The following is an 18,321-nucleotide window of genomic DNA, read 5'->3' as shown; positions in this document are numbered from 1 at the left end:
TGCTTGGTTTGTTTGCGACTGAGTTTATTAATCAATATAGCTTTTAAAGTAACACAGATTTCATGCTGTTAGATAATGCATACCAGCAAAATATTTTTTCTGCATTAATGATGTAAAAGCCATTTGTTCGAAGAACTGGTATATGGGTGATTCTTTTTAAACATGACAATTCGGACCAAAAAATTTCTTCAAATTTAAAGTCTTCAAAATAATCTAAACTTTTTTTGTATTCTTCTTTAGTTACACTTATTAATATTTTACATACAGCTGTGTAGTTTATTGACATTTGCCCGAGAAGAAAAATAAAATAGAAATTCACCAAATCTGGAATGCCAGGAAAATGACATATTACCTTAGAAGTTTAAAAAACAGTCATTTTAAGTTAATAGTAAGTAACTCAACTTAAGCCTTTATGTTAGATGGACCATAAATTGCTTAAATTAATTCTTTTTATCCACTGTAGGAAGAATCAAAGAACTTTTTGCTGCTGATATGTACAGAATAAAATTGTGTATAATAAGCTATCATTAGATAAATAAATAACTTTGATTACACTCAAGCATATTACAATCATACATAAACTTGGTATTAGGTTAATATTTGAATTCTCTCCTTACAGTATTAGCAGTTAAAAAAAACTCTGGTAACACTTCAATGTTCTAGCATTCATAAGCCAGGAAAATGACAGTCAGGATAATGACAAATTCGCCATTTTATAGCATATAACTTTACTTTAATTTAATATTTTGACCTAAGACGTTTACACTCTGCAGAAAACAACAGGATTTCTTAAAATAACTCAGATAAATCTATGTAGCTTATGTTATTAAGGATTTCAAGAAGCCAGGAAAATGACAACACGAAAACCTACTCATCTTGAAAAATTTTTTAAAATAGATTTTGAACCAGAAAATTGGTTCTTTATTCATGCAACAAGACATGCTCACATAGGAGGGTATCTAATCAATCTATTAACGTAAGATATTGATTGCTGGCTCTATCTATTTCGGTTATAAGTCACTAAATAAAAGTAGCTAGGAAAATGACAGATTTTCGTGGGTCAAACAAATTATTAACAGTAAAAATTATTTTAAACGAAGTTTCCGTAAATAATACCCTCTGCGTATATTCTAGAAATGCTTACACCGGTTGAGATAAAAAAAATTAGATATTAAAAAATGTATGGGAAGTTTTGAAGCTAGTTATTATTAGAAACATTGTTTGGGACATGACAGGAAAATGACATTTTGAAGTTCAATTAAATTTTTTACCATACAAAACAGTCAATGCTAGTGCAAAGTCATTTTAAAATGCTAACAGCAATGCAATTTTTTTTTAAAAAAAAGCTCTTTTAGTATTATAGTATTAGATCTTGGAGCAAGGGACAGTGAATTGTCATATTTCGTGAGAATCACCCATATATATTAACAATAATACTGTTTTCCAATCTAAAGACACCATTGAAATTCATAAATTTATCTAATTAATTTAGTCTTTTGTAGAGAAGAACCTAAGGATTTTAGAATAAGTAATATATGAATTCGCAATAAGGAGGTAGTGTATCTTAAATCTACTGACACGACTGAAAATCACAAATTTGGCTAATTAATTGACGTCTTGGAAAGTGTATTTTGCATAAGCATCTCGGCATTGTTTTAGCGCATTACAGTTAATTTTAACTCTTTAACAATAACGTGAAATTATTAAAATTATTAGAATTATTAAATTTTTAAAAATAATTATCGTAAAAATTTAGAACTATTTATTTTTGTTACATGGAAAACCAAAAATATTTTTTGAAAAAAGTTCTTAAATAAGTCATAAACTTTGCAACATATTATTTCAAACCATAAAAAATTGTTTTAAGTAATCTATTTCTGATTTTCTTAAAGTGATAAGTGCTATTTGATCAATACCGTTCTCTACAGAAAGTAAAAAACACGCATGCACTGATTTTCAGTCACGATATGTACTATGTATAAAATATAATGTTCTTAAAATAGTTGGTAAAAAGAAAAATATTTATCGAATCTGTATCTTACTTTAAAATTGAAGATGAGTCAGTTGTAAGTGTTGATGGATTCAAAATATATAATGTATCGTAGCACTTGCAAACAGATTTCGTGAGTGCTAATTTGTTTGGACACGCTATATACTATGGAAACTAATTGAATATTCTTGCATTAAAGCCTTCAAAGTTGAAAACATCTGGACATTAAACATTACTCTCTTTATTAATGCAATATAAATCATTTTGTGACAGGACCATGCAAATAGTTTTGTTTTATGTTTCCTTTTATTTGTATGTTAAGTGTTTTACCCTGCAAGTTAATATTCCGGTTCCAATGACTTTTGTTCAAGTCAATGGTACTTGCGTACCATTGATTTGAATATGTGTTTTTTATAATTTTTTTTTATTTTAAAAAATGAAAAATTTTTCAAAATTAATATTGTTTCTAGCTGTAAACATTTTTAAACATATCTTTCCTGATTAATGCAATACCAATAATTTTGTGTCAGACCTATGTAAAAATTTTGTTTCATATTTCTTTTCTTTTTTTCTTTCCTTTTCGCATATTAAGTGTTTTACCCTGTAAGTCAATAGTCGCATACCATTGATACGAATATGTATTTTCAAGTAATCTTTTGTTTCAAAAATAAGAAGATCTATTAATATTAATATATTTCCTTAACTATGTAAACATTTGGATGACTTTTTTTAAACATTTCTTTCCCAATTAATACAATATAAATCATTTTGTGTCAGATCTATATTAACATTTTTGTCATATATTACTTTTTGACAGTGATGAGCATCATTCACGGAAATTTTATTCATGACCAAATTTACACAGAATAAATTTATTGTGAATGATTATTCATATGTAAATTTGGACATTATTCATAATTAATTATGCAAATTTATGCAAATTTATGCAAATTTTTGAATAATGATTGATGAATAAATTCATTAGTCATGACTAATTTTTCTGATTTTAATCAGAAAAATTAGATCTGATTAAAATCAGAATAACTAGCGTAAAATGCAAACTTTATGTCATTTTCATTGCAAGTTGTGCGTCGATTTCAGTAATCGATTACAAATGTAATTAATTATAAATAATGATTGCTTAGTAATCAATTATTTGTAAAGATCATGACTATGAGTAATCACTGTAACAAATAATTATTATTTCTCATTGCAAGCAGCTATGATTATTTATAATCACAATAAAAAGTGATTACAGGTAATCAGAATTACAAATAATCAAACCCTGGGATTGCAAGTTTTCGTAACTACTTGTAATTATAAAGCAAAATTACAAGAAATCAAAACTACAAGCTCTCATAATCTAACAATTACAGGTAATCTTAAAATCAAGTATTTGTGATATATATGATTACAGCACGATTAAATGTAATCAGAATTTCAAGTGAACTTGATTACATTGTAATAGGGATTGTAGGTAATTGAATACTTTTAAAACAATGCGTAAATTGTATATGTAAATGAATTGATTATTTTACTATTGTTTTGTTTATTCAATGAAAACTTTTAAATATAAAATTACATACGAAAATAAGTACATAATTACACGAATAAGATTACATTGTGATTACTTGCAATTACAATAAGAAACGCTTACGAGTGATTATGATTGGGTAATCAAAATATATGATTACATGTATTCATGATTACATACAGTCGAGATTGCAAGTAATTGCGAGTATATGTAATTAAAATATACGATTACAAGTAATTACGATTGCATACTATATGCTTATTCAGTTTGTATGTGCGGTGTGCATATGCATGTGTTAAAAAAATTTTTATACGTAGAATGAACGTACGTATATAAATACAATTTATTAATGAACGAGCAATGCTTGTAAGCTCGTTGTATATGGACGTATATATGTATATGTAGCATACGTACAATTGTTCATTCATAGATATATTTTAAACTCATACAATATTTGTAAGTATGCTTGTACATGTATGTGCGTACGTATGCATATAAGATATATGTATGAATATAGAGATGTAAATACAATGTGCGTAGGTATGAACAAACGCTATTTCTACGTACATTATACGTACATAATTTTGCATATAATCTATATGTAAACATGTATGTTACTTTGCATATACGTATGTAGAGACAATATATGTATTTACGTATGCTTGGATTTTTACACGCAAGTACATTCATAATATGAATGTAGGTATGTACGTGCACTGCACGTAAAAACTTTATCTATACATACAATATAAATACATATTTATGCATATAAAATTCATGTACAGATATATATGGTTCGTACGTGTATTGTATGTTCATATTTATGTATGCACATATCTAGGTAGATCGTCAAAACATGTGTATGTAATGTCTGAGTGTACATATGTATGTACAAAAATGCTTGTATGTACTTGCATTATACGCATGTATACACAATGTATGCATGTACGTAAGTATATATAATGTATAAATAAGTGCATTTACAAGAAATATATGTATTTACTATGTATGTATGTACATGCATTATGTGTATGTAAGTCAGACTCATTAACCAACAAGGCTATGTCTTTCGACGGACCGAGATGCAAAACATCGTTTGTTCTTCAACGTCTAATATAAGGAATTTAACCATAAAACTAAGACATGTACAAACTTTTATTTTTATGTTATTTTTAAGTTATTTTAACTTACTCCAGCGAAACATTATTGTTTTATAAGTTCTTATACTTAGCAGTTGTGTTCAAAAAATTTATAATAGCGTATATACTAACGTATATACATTGGTATTACATAGTGCATACATATGCGTGAACATACGTATTGTATACCTTTGTACGTGTTTCGCATGTGCACATATACGAACGCATTTGTACGCACGTATATTTTTACCTACGCACATGCACATTTTATGAGTATACGTACATTATGACCATACGTACACTGTATCTATATCTGTACACACATACGTACGTTTGATTGCATACTTGCGTATATTGTATGTACATGTGCATACATGCATACTAACATATATTATGCGTACTACCTATGTATTCCTGTACATATAGTTCATACATTGTACGTACACTTGTACTTACAATGTACGTAAGTACGGATATACTATGTAATAACAATGTATGTAAGCATGTAAACAGTCAACTTTTTTTATTTATTCATGCAAGCATTTATATACAGTGTTCGTTCGTGTATATATACGCATAAACATACAGCGTAGTTGAGTGTGCATGTATGTACGACATATTTAAGTATTCGCACAGTAACTATTTTTATAATTATTCGTATTCGAGATTACTTGCAATCGCTAGATTATGATTTCTGGTAAAAATGACTGCTTATAATGGTACATATTGATTACATTGATTGCTTCAAATAAAAGATTTTGGTCATTTATAGCAATATACCAGATATCGCGTCTTGTTGTGATTACAGGTAATCATAGTAACGTTTTACCTTTAAATCGTTACTTGTAACTTATAAAAATGATCACAAGTAATTTATTACTACGTACTTTTTATTTGTAGTTGTCACAATCGTAGTCAATTTGAGTATTCCTTGGCCATTTCTGTTGAGCACTTATTATTCACTTATTATTCACTTATTCTTGACTAATGAATAAAGAATAATGATTGAAAATAATGAATGATTTATTTTTTATTCAAAATATTTCTGATTAATGAATAAATCTTAATTCATTATTCAGGAAGATTTTGAATAATTATTCCTTATTCATTATTTTGAATGACGAATGACCATCTCTGCTTTTTGCTTCTATATTATATGTTTCACCCTGTAAGTCAACACTCTGGTACCATCGAATTTTTGCCTGTTTATCAAGAGTTTCACCCTCTAACTCAATACTCACGTATCATTGATAGGAATATGCATTTTAAAGTAGATTTTTGTGTAAAAAATTGGGAGATGTATTAAAATAAATGCTTCACACTGTATAAAATATAATGCTTCACACTGTAAACATTTAGCTCATTTTTTTTAAATCTTATTTTCCTGATGGATGCAATCTAAATCATTTTTGTCAGATCTATATAAATAGTTTTGTTTTATGTGTTTTATTCGTTTCTTTAGAGTTTAACTTGTAATTTAATATACAGGTACTATCGACATAAAAATGTATTTAAAAGTATTTTTTTTAAAGGAAAAATGTAAAAAAATTGAAAATAATGAATGATAAAGTTTGAAAAAAATCACTGAAGTGCAGGAAAATTCTTAGAGTTCCGCAAAATAATGTATGTCTTTAATATTAATCTAACTAACCAATACGTAGTTGATTAATATGCTTAATTATATACAAAAATATATAATCTAAAAATCATTATCAGAAGAATAAGAATTCAGATGTTGATTTACTTTTTTCAAATTCAGTAATCAATTAACAAATGTCGTACAATGCGCAAAATAAAAAATTAACCACCCTGAATAATACGACCTAAAAATAAGACTTTTGTCAAAATTCGATTTCTCAGGAACTATTCGACCGATTTCACTCAAATTTTATATTTTGTCGTTTAAAATTACATTCTTTAAAATTATGTAAAAATTTCTACACCTTACAAATCAAAATTATTTCCGTTATAGTGAAATAAAATAATACAATATATACTAAAAGTTATATTTTGCATGGAATTATCTTTGGATAAGCGTATTTTATAATTGTGTATAAAGATTTTCAATTCACCTAAAAAGTTCTCGAGATTTGATGAAATACGCAAAAAGTGCAATTAGCATTAAGAGGTCCATTGCGGCAACCTCCCACATTTTGGGAAATCTGAATTTGTCGCAAAAAAGTTATGTTTATGCAGAGAAAGTACGTTGATGTGTCTGATTTCTTACTTTAAAATATCGTCTGCACTAATTTATTAGCATATTTGAGATCACCTCCACGAACCATCAAGTTTGAGTCCTAAAACGTGAGGATCCGATCATTAGCTCATAAGTCATTTAGTGTATTCCGGGTACATTTTCGCGTACTGTACTTCTCATTTAACTACATAGTCAAAATAGTTCGGGCAAATAACGAATTTTGCCTTTTTTTTACAAAATTACCCTCTATCCGTTAAAACTATCCGTTGATGCATAATATTTCTTTCACATAATTTTTTTTTATTTGCATTAAATAATCTAGAATCATATTAAATTATATATGAGCGATATAAACCTCATTTAAAGGTTAAGTTTACTATGTTTCATATTCAGTTTTAAATGAAACTTCAAAGTACCATCAGGGTGTTTTTATTTTATGCAAAAGCATGCTATGACATGAGACCCTATTTCAATAAAGATTGCTGAATTTATGATAAGGAGATAAATGTAAAGGACTTACCTAGTTTTACTTTATCCCATTTCTGAGTCACGGAACATAAAAAGTTTTGCGTCCCATACTTACGAACTAAATCTGGCATTGCATTAAATTATCTACGTAATAATGATATTATATTAGATTGCTGATGTACATAAATATTTTCATTATTTTTAAAACAATTTGTATTAAAATAATAACATTTATTCTTATTACTTTATTTTTCCAAGCAATGAAGATTTGATTTGTTATAGTTATAAATTATTTCATATTATTAAATCAACTGAATCAAAACATACATTAAATCGTTAGAGGTTTTTCTTCTACAATTTGTAAAATCATTGAAAAGTAAGATTAAAATAAATGAGTGAATGGTGAAACCCACGTTAAGTAATTTTTGATTTAATATCCAGATTGAGGGATGTATTTTAAATGGCTCACTGGTGATAAACTAAATTTTAGTTGGGAAAAAAAACGTTTTTTTTTTACTGCCAAAACCGGTAAAATGTATAGGTATAAATGAAAGGTGTATAGTTGCCATCGTTTGTGGTGTTGAGGTAAATTAATTTTTTTAGTGCATGTAGTCAGATTTTTTCTTTACTTTTTCACATTTATAGTTTTAATCATTCATGGATTGATTTTTTGTTTGTTTTTTATTAACTACACATATTTTCACGAGCATTCGAATCAATTTAATGGTTTCACTTCAAAAGCATTTCGTTTAAAAACATGCAAATTTTTTAACAATAACACATCGGCTGATGAGTTTCCGGTCTGACATACAGATGGGGCCCTAAATGCAGAGTTGGTATTTTGTTTAGCAAGTCCTAACCTTCAAATAAAAGGTGTCAAAATTTTATAACGATCTGTAGATTGATTTTAAAGTTACAGTGATTTTAATCGAACACCAATTTATATTATTGAAGCAATGGATAAAAAAGAATTTCGTGTTCTTATTAAACATTGTTATTTAATGGGAAAAACACGGTAGAAACTAAAGCTTGGCTCGATAAGTGTTATCCGGGTTCTTCAGCAGGAAAATCGACCATTATTGACTGGTTTGCTGATTTTAAACATGGTCGTACAAATGTTGAAGATGCGCCACGCTCTGGACATCCTTAAGATGATGTTAATCCGGAAAACATAATAAAAGTCCACAAAATTGTTATAGAAAACCCCAAAGTGAAGCTGCATGACATAGCTGATACTCTAAATATATCAAAAGAGCGTGTTGGCTTTATTTTGCTGCTTTATTTTGCACGAACATTTGTTTATGAGAAAGCTGTTTTCGAAGTGGGTGCCGCGTATGCTTAACAGTTGACCAAAAACAACAACGAATTGATAATTCCAAGAGCTGTTTGACGTTGTGTCAGACACCCCCTAATCACCCGCACCCACCCTATTCACCAGATTTGGCTCCTAGTGACTTCTACTTGTTTGCAGACTTGAAAAAAATGTTCGCGGGTAAGAGATTTAGCACGAATGAGGAAGTGATTGTCGAAACAAACGCCTATTTTGAAGCCAAAGATTAAAATCACTGTAACTTTAAAACCAATCTACAGATCATTATAAAATTTTGACACCTTTTATTTGAAGGTTAGGACTTGCTAAACAAAATACTAACTCTGCATTTAGGGCGCCATCTGTATGTCAGACCAAAAACTTATCAGCCGATGTGTTATATTCTCACTAATTCTTTCAAATAATTATTTAATCAATTTTGTATCATCTTTTGCACGATAGCTTTTTAAAAATGAATTTAGTTTACCTCAACACCAGAAATGGGGGCAATTATACACCAAATTTTTTTACAGTGTAGTAGAAGGAGGAAGTTTTTTTTTAACCTAATGATCGTATTTCCACGTACTAAAAAACAGTAATCAGGGTTTGAAAATCCAACTCAAGATTTGTATGTTAATTATGGTAGATGATTAATCGAATTATGAAATCAAACATGAAAACGTGCTTTCTCCGAATGAACAATCTCTTTCTTTCGAATTTTTTCTGGGGTATTTGGATTCGAACTAATTACGCCAATCAAAAAAATCGTTTCACCCCTCGAAAAATCTTATTTATCCGTATATGATTTCATACAATGATCCAAATATTTTTGATACGTTATAACAATTTGAACAGTATGCAAAATAAAAAGGGGAACAATCTTAGTAACTTAGGGATCTAATAATCAGATTTCCACAGATAAAGATGCGATCTTCAGGGTTTAAGATGCCCACCCAAGATTTATATGTTAAGACAGACCCATAACCCATCTTTCTTCCATCGATAAATCCTATTTATCCGTATATGATTTCATACAATGATCCAAATATTTTTGACACGTTATAAAAATTTGAACAGTGTGCAAAATAAAAAGTGGAACAATCTTAACTACTTAGGGATCTAATAATCAGATTTCAGCCTATCGGCCTGTGTAGGGGGCAGGTACTTTCCTTGCATCAGAAAGGTTCTGGGTTCGAATCCCGGGCAAGGCATGGATGTTTTTTTCTCTCTATCTGTGTTCTATGTCCTTTCTCCTTTGTGCGTGAATGTGCGAATGTGACCCGCCAAATAAACGGGTTGTGGTAGTGTGACGTAGGCGACGCTGCTCCACCGCCGTGGCTTTGCCACAGGTGCCCACGGGGCAGAGTTGGCCAAAAATGTAATCGATTACATTTTTTGATTACAGTAATCAATTACTTGTAATCATGATTACAATTTTCAAAAATTTTGATTACAGCTGTAATCATGATTATAATATTGATTACAGTAATCAATTACTTGTAATCATGATTACAAAGTTTGATTACAGCTGTAATCATGATTACATAGTCGATTACAGTAATCAATTACTTGTAATCATGATTACAACTTTCAAAAAATTTTGATTACAGCTGTAATCATGATTACAATTTTGATTATAGTAATCGATTACTTGTAATCTTGATTACTTGTAATCATGATTACAAGTAATCACAACAAAAACGATTACGAGTAATTATGATTACAAGTAATCAAAATATACGATTACATGTAATTTGATTACATGTAATTTGATTACATGTAATTATGATTACATGAAATCTAAATACACGATTACAAGACTATTGTATTCTTATAAATGAATATATTTTATAGTAGATAGCAGAATGTATTTTATAATAATACATTTTGCATGCATTAACATGTACTGCATTTTGTACGAATTTGTATACGTGCAAATGAATGTAACTAAAATGTATGTACATATGATTTTATCTAGTGCATATGTTCAGACATTTTAGTTTCACACACATGTACATACACTTATATTGTAGGTATAAAATATTTGTACGTATGTATATAGATAATAATTACTTATGTATGTGCAAACAATGTAGACATGTACATTTATACACAATGAATATATGCATTTTATGCAAATATTTGTGTATGTAAAATGTATATCTATGTTCATGTACGCATGTATATACAAGTACTTGTGTTTGTACGAACATACATACATTGTCTGTACAATGTATGTCCCATGCATGCATGTGCAATTTATTTATGAACAGTATAATATATGTATGCATGTACAATATAGGTATATCTGTAGGATGTACAGTCGGCAAAAAAAAAAAGATATCACCCTGAATAATTTTCGTTCTAATGATCGGATTTTCACGAACTAAGTGTTAATCTTAATGGTTCCTGGGGGTGACCTCAAATATGCTAATTAATTAGTGCTAACTATTAATTAAGTTACGAAATCAGACACAAAAACGTACTTTCTCTGAATAAACATATATTTTTTCTTACATATTTGGATTCTTAACCTTCAAAATATAGGGGGTAGCCGCAATCTGGGAAATATGGTCCCCATAGTTTGGTCAGGAGAGCGATTCAAAGTTCGTACCCCTTAATGTTAATTTCACTTTTTACGTTTTTAGTCATATTTTAAAAACTAATAAAGCAATTCGAAGAAAATTTCACCCAGTCATAAAACTCATTTACCCAAAGATAATTTCACGAAAAAAATAATTTTTAATAATTGTTAATTATTTTTTATTATTTAATTAAATTAAGGATGAAAAATTTTTGAATTATAAGGTATGAATTTTTTTATACCATATTAATCTACATATTTTTCAATTGAAAAATCTAAAGTTTCAACTGTTTTTATTTATTAGAAGCTGAGAAAAATTAAAATTAATTATTTTTAAAAAAATAATTTGGCGACAATGAAGAAATGATTAAATGGAGCGATTAATATTAAAATGTGATAAACTTGCGAGGAACTTGACTTCGCGCGCTTAGCATAAAATTTCATTCATATTTTTTTCGCTAATAATCGTTTGCTTATCTTTTCATTTTTATTTTTTTAAGCTATAAAATACGATGTTTCTTTAGTCGTCTAAAATTCTATTTGCAATTTAGTAAAGAAATTTGAATAAAACATTTTATTGAATAAAATACATTTTATTCAGAGAATGTGGAGTTTTATAAAAGCATGCTTCTGATAGAATATGATTATACAACAGATTGTGCTTCTTTAATGTGATTTTTTTTTATTTTTATTTTCTCAATAACTGATAAAATTTCAATAATATACATACGAATGAATAAATTTGGAATAAAATATTCATCAATTTCTTGAATATATATTTTATAAATATTAATAAAAATACGTAGTCAATATTTTTAAGCATCTCTCACAACATCGCAAATTTCTCAAAATCTTATAGGGTAAACTAACCAGTGAAGGAATACTTAAGCTTAGCTTGTCTTTAAAAAAAAATCATAAAAATTTCAAAATTTGTAATTTTAGCTAAATGACGTATTTGTTATTAAATGCATGTCGACATATTTGTTATTAAATGCAAATTATGTAAAAAAAATTTAGATAACTTACATAATATTGTTTTAAGCTTTTGGTGGTTTAAATAATAAGTAGTAAGATAACCAAGTGAAGGAACAGTTCTTAAATTGAATAAACACTAAATTTTCCAGTGAATGAACACTTAATTTTGAGAATGTTTGATGCTCGTTAGGAATCCTTAGGCCACACAGATATCTGTCGCCCTGTAGATGCCTGAATTGACTGATGTTAACACAGGCGGGCATTAGGAAAAAAAAAATCTTTTAAGTTTTCGTGCCCCCATTTCAGTATCTTAAGGGCCTTACGAGCTCTGTTTAAAAAGAGAGTATCCTATCATATATATATATATATATATATATATATATATATATATATATATATATATATATATATATATATATATATATATATATATATATATATATATATATATATATATATATATATATATATATATATATATATATATATATATATATATATATATATATATATATATATATATATATATATATATATATATATATATATATATATATATATATAACATAAAAAGCTTCAATTAATCTTTTTATGTTAGTTTCTTTGCTATAAAACTTCATCCTAATTAATTATTCTAAACGAAATACTTTCTCACACTTTTAAAAACCACATCCTGTTCTTAAATCTATTTTTGGCTCAAGTATGCATTTAATTAAGAGCAGGACATTTTTCCCTTTGCTCTTGTGTGGGAAACGTTCGATCTATTTCATAAACCAATAGCAACTACTAAGAGTTCCCTCTTTCCCTAAATTAAGACATATTACGGATTTTACTTTGCAAGATTTTCCGTAACATATAACCAAGGAGCGCAACTTTTCATGTGCACTTTCACTCATTCTCATGACTGCTCTTGTCTAATAATTAATAAATAAATTTTGTACCCTCCTTCCCGACCTATGACCTGTTTTAATCCTTCCACTCGGCAACGACGTTATATATATATATATATATATATATATATATATATATATATATATATATATATATATATATATATATATATATATATATATATATATATATATATATATATATATATATATATATATATATATATCTGATATATATATATATATATATATATATATATATATATATATATATATATATATATATATCTGATATATATATATATATATATATATATATATATATATATATATATATATATATATCTGATATATATATATATATATATATATATATATATATATATATATATATATATATATATATATATATCTGATATATATATATATATATATATATATATATATATATATATATATATATATATCTGATATATAACAAAAATAATCATAGTAGCAGTATTTGGTGGTAAATGTAGCTTATCGTAATTGAAGAATATGCTGTGCGACATTTTATGGTGAATTTGCGAACGTAAGTTTCAGAATGTATCGAAACATGTGGATGCTATTTGCTAATCATCTTTATCCAAAGAAAACCATGTAACGTAAATATCTAGCAAAATGAAGCAATTTTTTAAACAATGAATCATACAATATGCAACATATTATTTCTATATCTTATTCTTAAACATAACATATTTCAATGTTTTTAAAATGCCACTAAACATTCAGCAATTCATTGAGTTATAGAAAAAAGAAATCGTAAATTACAGAAAACCTTGTGAATGTGCATTAGAATTACTATACAATCTACATTTTATTTTTCATGCACTTTTTTTTCCTTCAAACTTTCATGCCTAGAAGACTCGATTAAAGCTGTAAAAATCATTATCCCTAAAATTTTGTATATAGCTATTATAAGTTATGTTAATTTGATTTTAGTATGAAATCCTCGAATAAACATAGCAAAAATAGCATAATCTAAATAATATCAGATAAAAAGTTCATGTATTTAAATTCTGAAAACTTATAAATCGATTCAAATTTTCTTTTCAAAAGAGATTAAAATAATTTTTTATTTTATTTATTTATTTATTTATTTATTTTGCTTTTTGGACATAAATGAACTTAAAAATTGTCTATTGCCTAGAAACTTCGAGGTGTTTTCTATTAACTATTAATTAAACCTCTCAGAGCAATCACAAAACATTATTTCAATTTTTTTACAGTCAGAAATTGGTTGCCTAGCAACCTAGTAAAATTAAGCGTTTCTCTTTTGAATCAGTCAAGGGTTATCTTAAAATATTTATTTGCGCAGGCGACTTTTTTTGGCGGTTTTCTGGACTATCGCCAAATATATAAACCTTTATTGCAACCCAATTTACGACCCAATTGTTTTAAAATTTTGTCTACCCCCCCTAATTCAAGTGTCTAGATTCCAAATATGTAAAAAAAAATATATGTTTATTCAGAGAAAGTACGTTTTTGTGTCTGATTTCGTAACTTAATTAATAGTTAGCACTAATTAATTAGCATATTTGAGGTCACCCCCAGGAACCATTAAGATTGACACTTAGTTCGTGAAAATCCGATCATTAGAACGAAAGTTATTCAGGGTGATATCTTTTTTTTTTTGCGGACTGTACAATATATGTATGTATACATGTACATGATATGCATGTCCAGTGTATTTATGTACATATACATAATATGTTCATGCTCAATGCATGTATTCAAATATGCATAATACATTTGTGTACGATTGTACGTACATTGGGAGTATTTATATTTTACATATATTCATACATACATTCGACATGCATAACGTACGTACATACACACATTTGAGATGCATATATTGTACAGATATTTATACATATAGCGTACAGATGTATATTCATATAATGTACATATGATGAAATGAACATATAATGTTCATATAATGTACATATGTGCGTACATATACAGTACATATGTGCATAAATATATTGGGCATAATTCTTTCGTACAAATTTTACATGTGTACATGCATGCTATTTCTATCTATACATATGGTGCAATGTATATATGTCCAATGAATGTATCCACACATGTACAATAAATTTATCATTAATAAGAAAATGTATAGGTTAAATATAAATGTAAATATAAAATATGTTTATTTTACCTATTTTTTCAATTTTTATATTACAAAATTAACTTTTTTTATTTAATGCAAGTTAAATAAATTATTATTTATTATTACAGATGGTTCGAAATTATATTCGCAAAACAAATGGATTTAAATGTTACAAAAAAATGCCACCTGAGATGGAAAAAGCTGTCCAAAGGATAAAAGCCAATTAAATAACAATTCAAGATGCCGCAGCCGAATTGAAAATAACGAGAAAAATTCTTTCAAAATATTGTCATCGGGAACCAGAAGAGTTATTTTATAATGTTAATGATTATAAAAACAAAATTGTGATCAAAATGTGATAATCGATCAAATACTCAATTTGCGTTATTTTATGAATAAAAAAATGGAATATATAATAAAGTTATGAATTTTACTTCATAAATATCCTATATAGTAACTAAAATAACAATTTAATAGTAAAATTTGATTATTTACAATGTTAACATTCATTTTAGTAGAATGGGTAGACTCGCCTCATACGAGAGATTTGTCAGCAGTTCTATAAAAATATACAGTAACAGCGTAACTGTTAATATTTTCTAAAATCGATTTCACAGCTTTAAAGAGGGATAAATAGCGATTCCGAAACACCTATTAAAAGCCTTTTTTCTTTAATATTTACAAAAGTTTGACCACTTGAAAGTTGACAAACTGAAAAAATGGGTAGACTCGCCCCGGTTTACGGTATCTTAATTATCAAAAAATAGTTTCGTACAATGATAAATATATTTTTGAGATCTACCATAAAGAAATTTTTACTGTGCTCAAATTAAAAAACAGTACGCCCTTAACATCTTCGGATTTAATGATCGGATTTTCTCGCATGACGTAATCTTAATGAGTTGAGAAGTTGCCAATGAACATGAATATCAACTTCATTAAATGATATCAAGTAGCGAAACGAGACACAAAAACATACTTTCTTCGAATAAACATACTTTTCTTTTGGGGAATTAGAATTGCCCCCCTCCTTTTCTATTGAACCAGATTTCAGATACTTTCCTCTCTATTGAGAGGAAAGTATCTGGAATCAGGAAAATATGCCACTAAAAGTTAAATTAGGAAAGCAGCCAAATATTTTGAGTTCTTTACGTTAATTTAGCTTTTTTGAAACCACCAAAGCGAATCAAAGAGTGGAGAAAAAAATTAAAAAATGCACAGGTTATTATATTTTATTGTTTAGTTTAATACTAATACCAGAAATTTTAATTGATAGTAATTTTTACCATTAAAAATCTATTTTTAATGGCAGACACATTTTTATTAGGGGTAACAATATATATGTGTGTGAGAACTATGTTATTCTAAATGAGAAATTGGTCCATTGGTTTCTGAGCAATAATACTTTAAAATTGTCCTATTTTTGCATTTATCATAAAAAAAGGTTAATAATAAAAAAACTCTTGAATGAAACTGAAATTTTGCACATTTTTAGAGAAATGTTTCAGAATTCGAGTTTTGCAATAAAATCAGACTCAACCAAATCAGCCCATCTCAACTAAAAAAGCAATTAACTCTAAAAAGCAATTTTTTTTTATTATATTGTCATCACTCATTCGAATCACATGAGCCATCCAATTCATTCCGTTTATTTTTATGTAATTATTGTTTTCATTGTTTCATTATTGTGTATTGTTTTCATTATTGTTTCTCCTTCTCTAATTATTGTTTTCATTTACACCACCAAGTATACTCCGCAAAATCTTTCTCTCAAATATTGTGATACAATTTTCTATCGAGAGATACAAGTTATTTTATATCTAATTTGAAAAGCAATTTTTCTCTTTTTTGCTGCATAATTTAGTTTTAGTTGAATTTCGAATTAATATTTGAGTAATTAAATAGTTTTATTATTAGCTTCCTTTATTTGAGCTATGTAAAAGAAAACAGCAGCATACTCTTATAATAAAAGTAAAATTTACCTTTTTTATAATTTCATATTAGTTTTAAAGATATTAAATTTTAATTTTTTTTCAGTTTAAGAGGAGGGGGGAGATATTCATTTATACAACCTTGTGACCACATGATTTCATTAAAAAAGTTTACATTGTGGGGTGCTTATTCATATAAACTTATACTGAGAGATTTTTCATTGATATTTTTTTCCTTTCCATTCTCATTACAGGGAGGAGTGTGTGGGTGTTGTCAAGTAAACTTGTTCTATAGTATCTTTCGTCCCGCAGTGGACTGATCGTTAAGACACGGTTCCCAGCAGATCACCGAAGTCAAGCATCACTGGCTACGGTCAGTGTGCGGGTGGGTGACCACTTGGATCAGTCTGCGTAGGGACCGAGGGTGTGCGGTATTGGTCCTCGTTAAACTGTGCTACCGTAAAGTGCTCGACTTCGCGCGCAGGTCGTCGGGCTACCGAAGCGGGGGTGCCATCCCTTCCGCAGAGGATCAAAATTGTGATGGCATGTCTTCGGATCATCCTCCGGGATGTTTCCCAGACCGTCGCCAATAGCCCATTGTGCAGCTCTAGTGCGACGTAAAGTAACAACAACAACAACAACAACTATAGTATCTTTCAAATTTCGTTGATGTTATTTCATTTGTCATAATTACTTCAAGATGTAAATCATTTGCAATTATTATTCATAAATTTAATCCTTACACTTTATCTTTTTAAACATAATTTTTACACTTCAAAACAAACATTATTTAAATTTCATTTTCTTTCAGATTGAACATGATAATGTAAATGTGTTTTAACAGTTTTTGAAATTAATCGAATTGAATTTTTTGAAATTAATCGAATTGAATTTTTATTTTCTGTCCTGAATAGTTTTTAACTTTATTTTCTTTCAGCTGGTACTTATTATAATAATTTGAACTAATTTTATGCAGACGAAAAATTAAGAGAATTAATTATTAACGAAAAAATCGAAATATTGCTTTTTCAATAAGAATTTTTAAACAAATGTGTTATTTGAATTTTAAAACAGAAAAGATGAGCAAGTGAAGTGATCTAAAAAATACTGATCAAGCAGCTCTGATGAAAGATTCCAGTTATTTTT

The sequence above is a fragment of the Parasteatoda tepidariorum genome, chromosome 12 (genome assembly GCF_982258835.1).
Source record: "Parasteatoda tepidariorum strain Cologne lab strain chromosome 12, Ptep-v5.0, whole genome shotgun sequence".
Classification (NCBI taxonomy): Eukaryota; Metazoa; Arthropoda; class Arachnida; order Araneae; family Theridiidae; genus Parasteatoda; species Parasteatoda tepidariorum.
The sequence above is the reverse complement of the archived record's forward strand: the minus strand, read 5'-3'. Positions refer to the sequence as shown.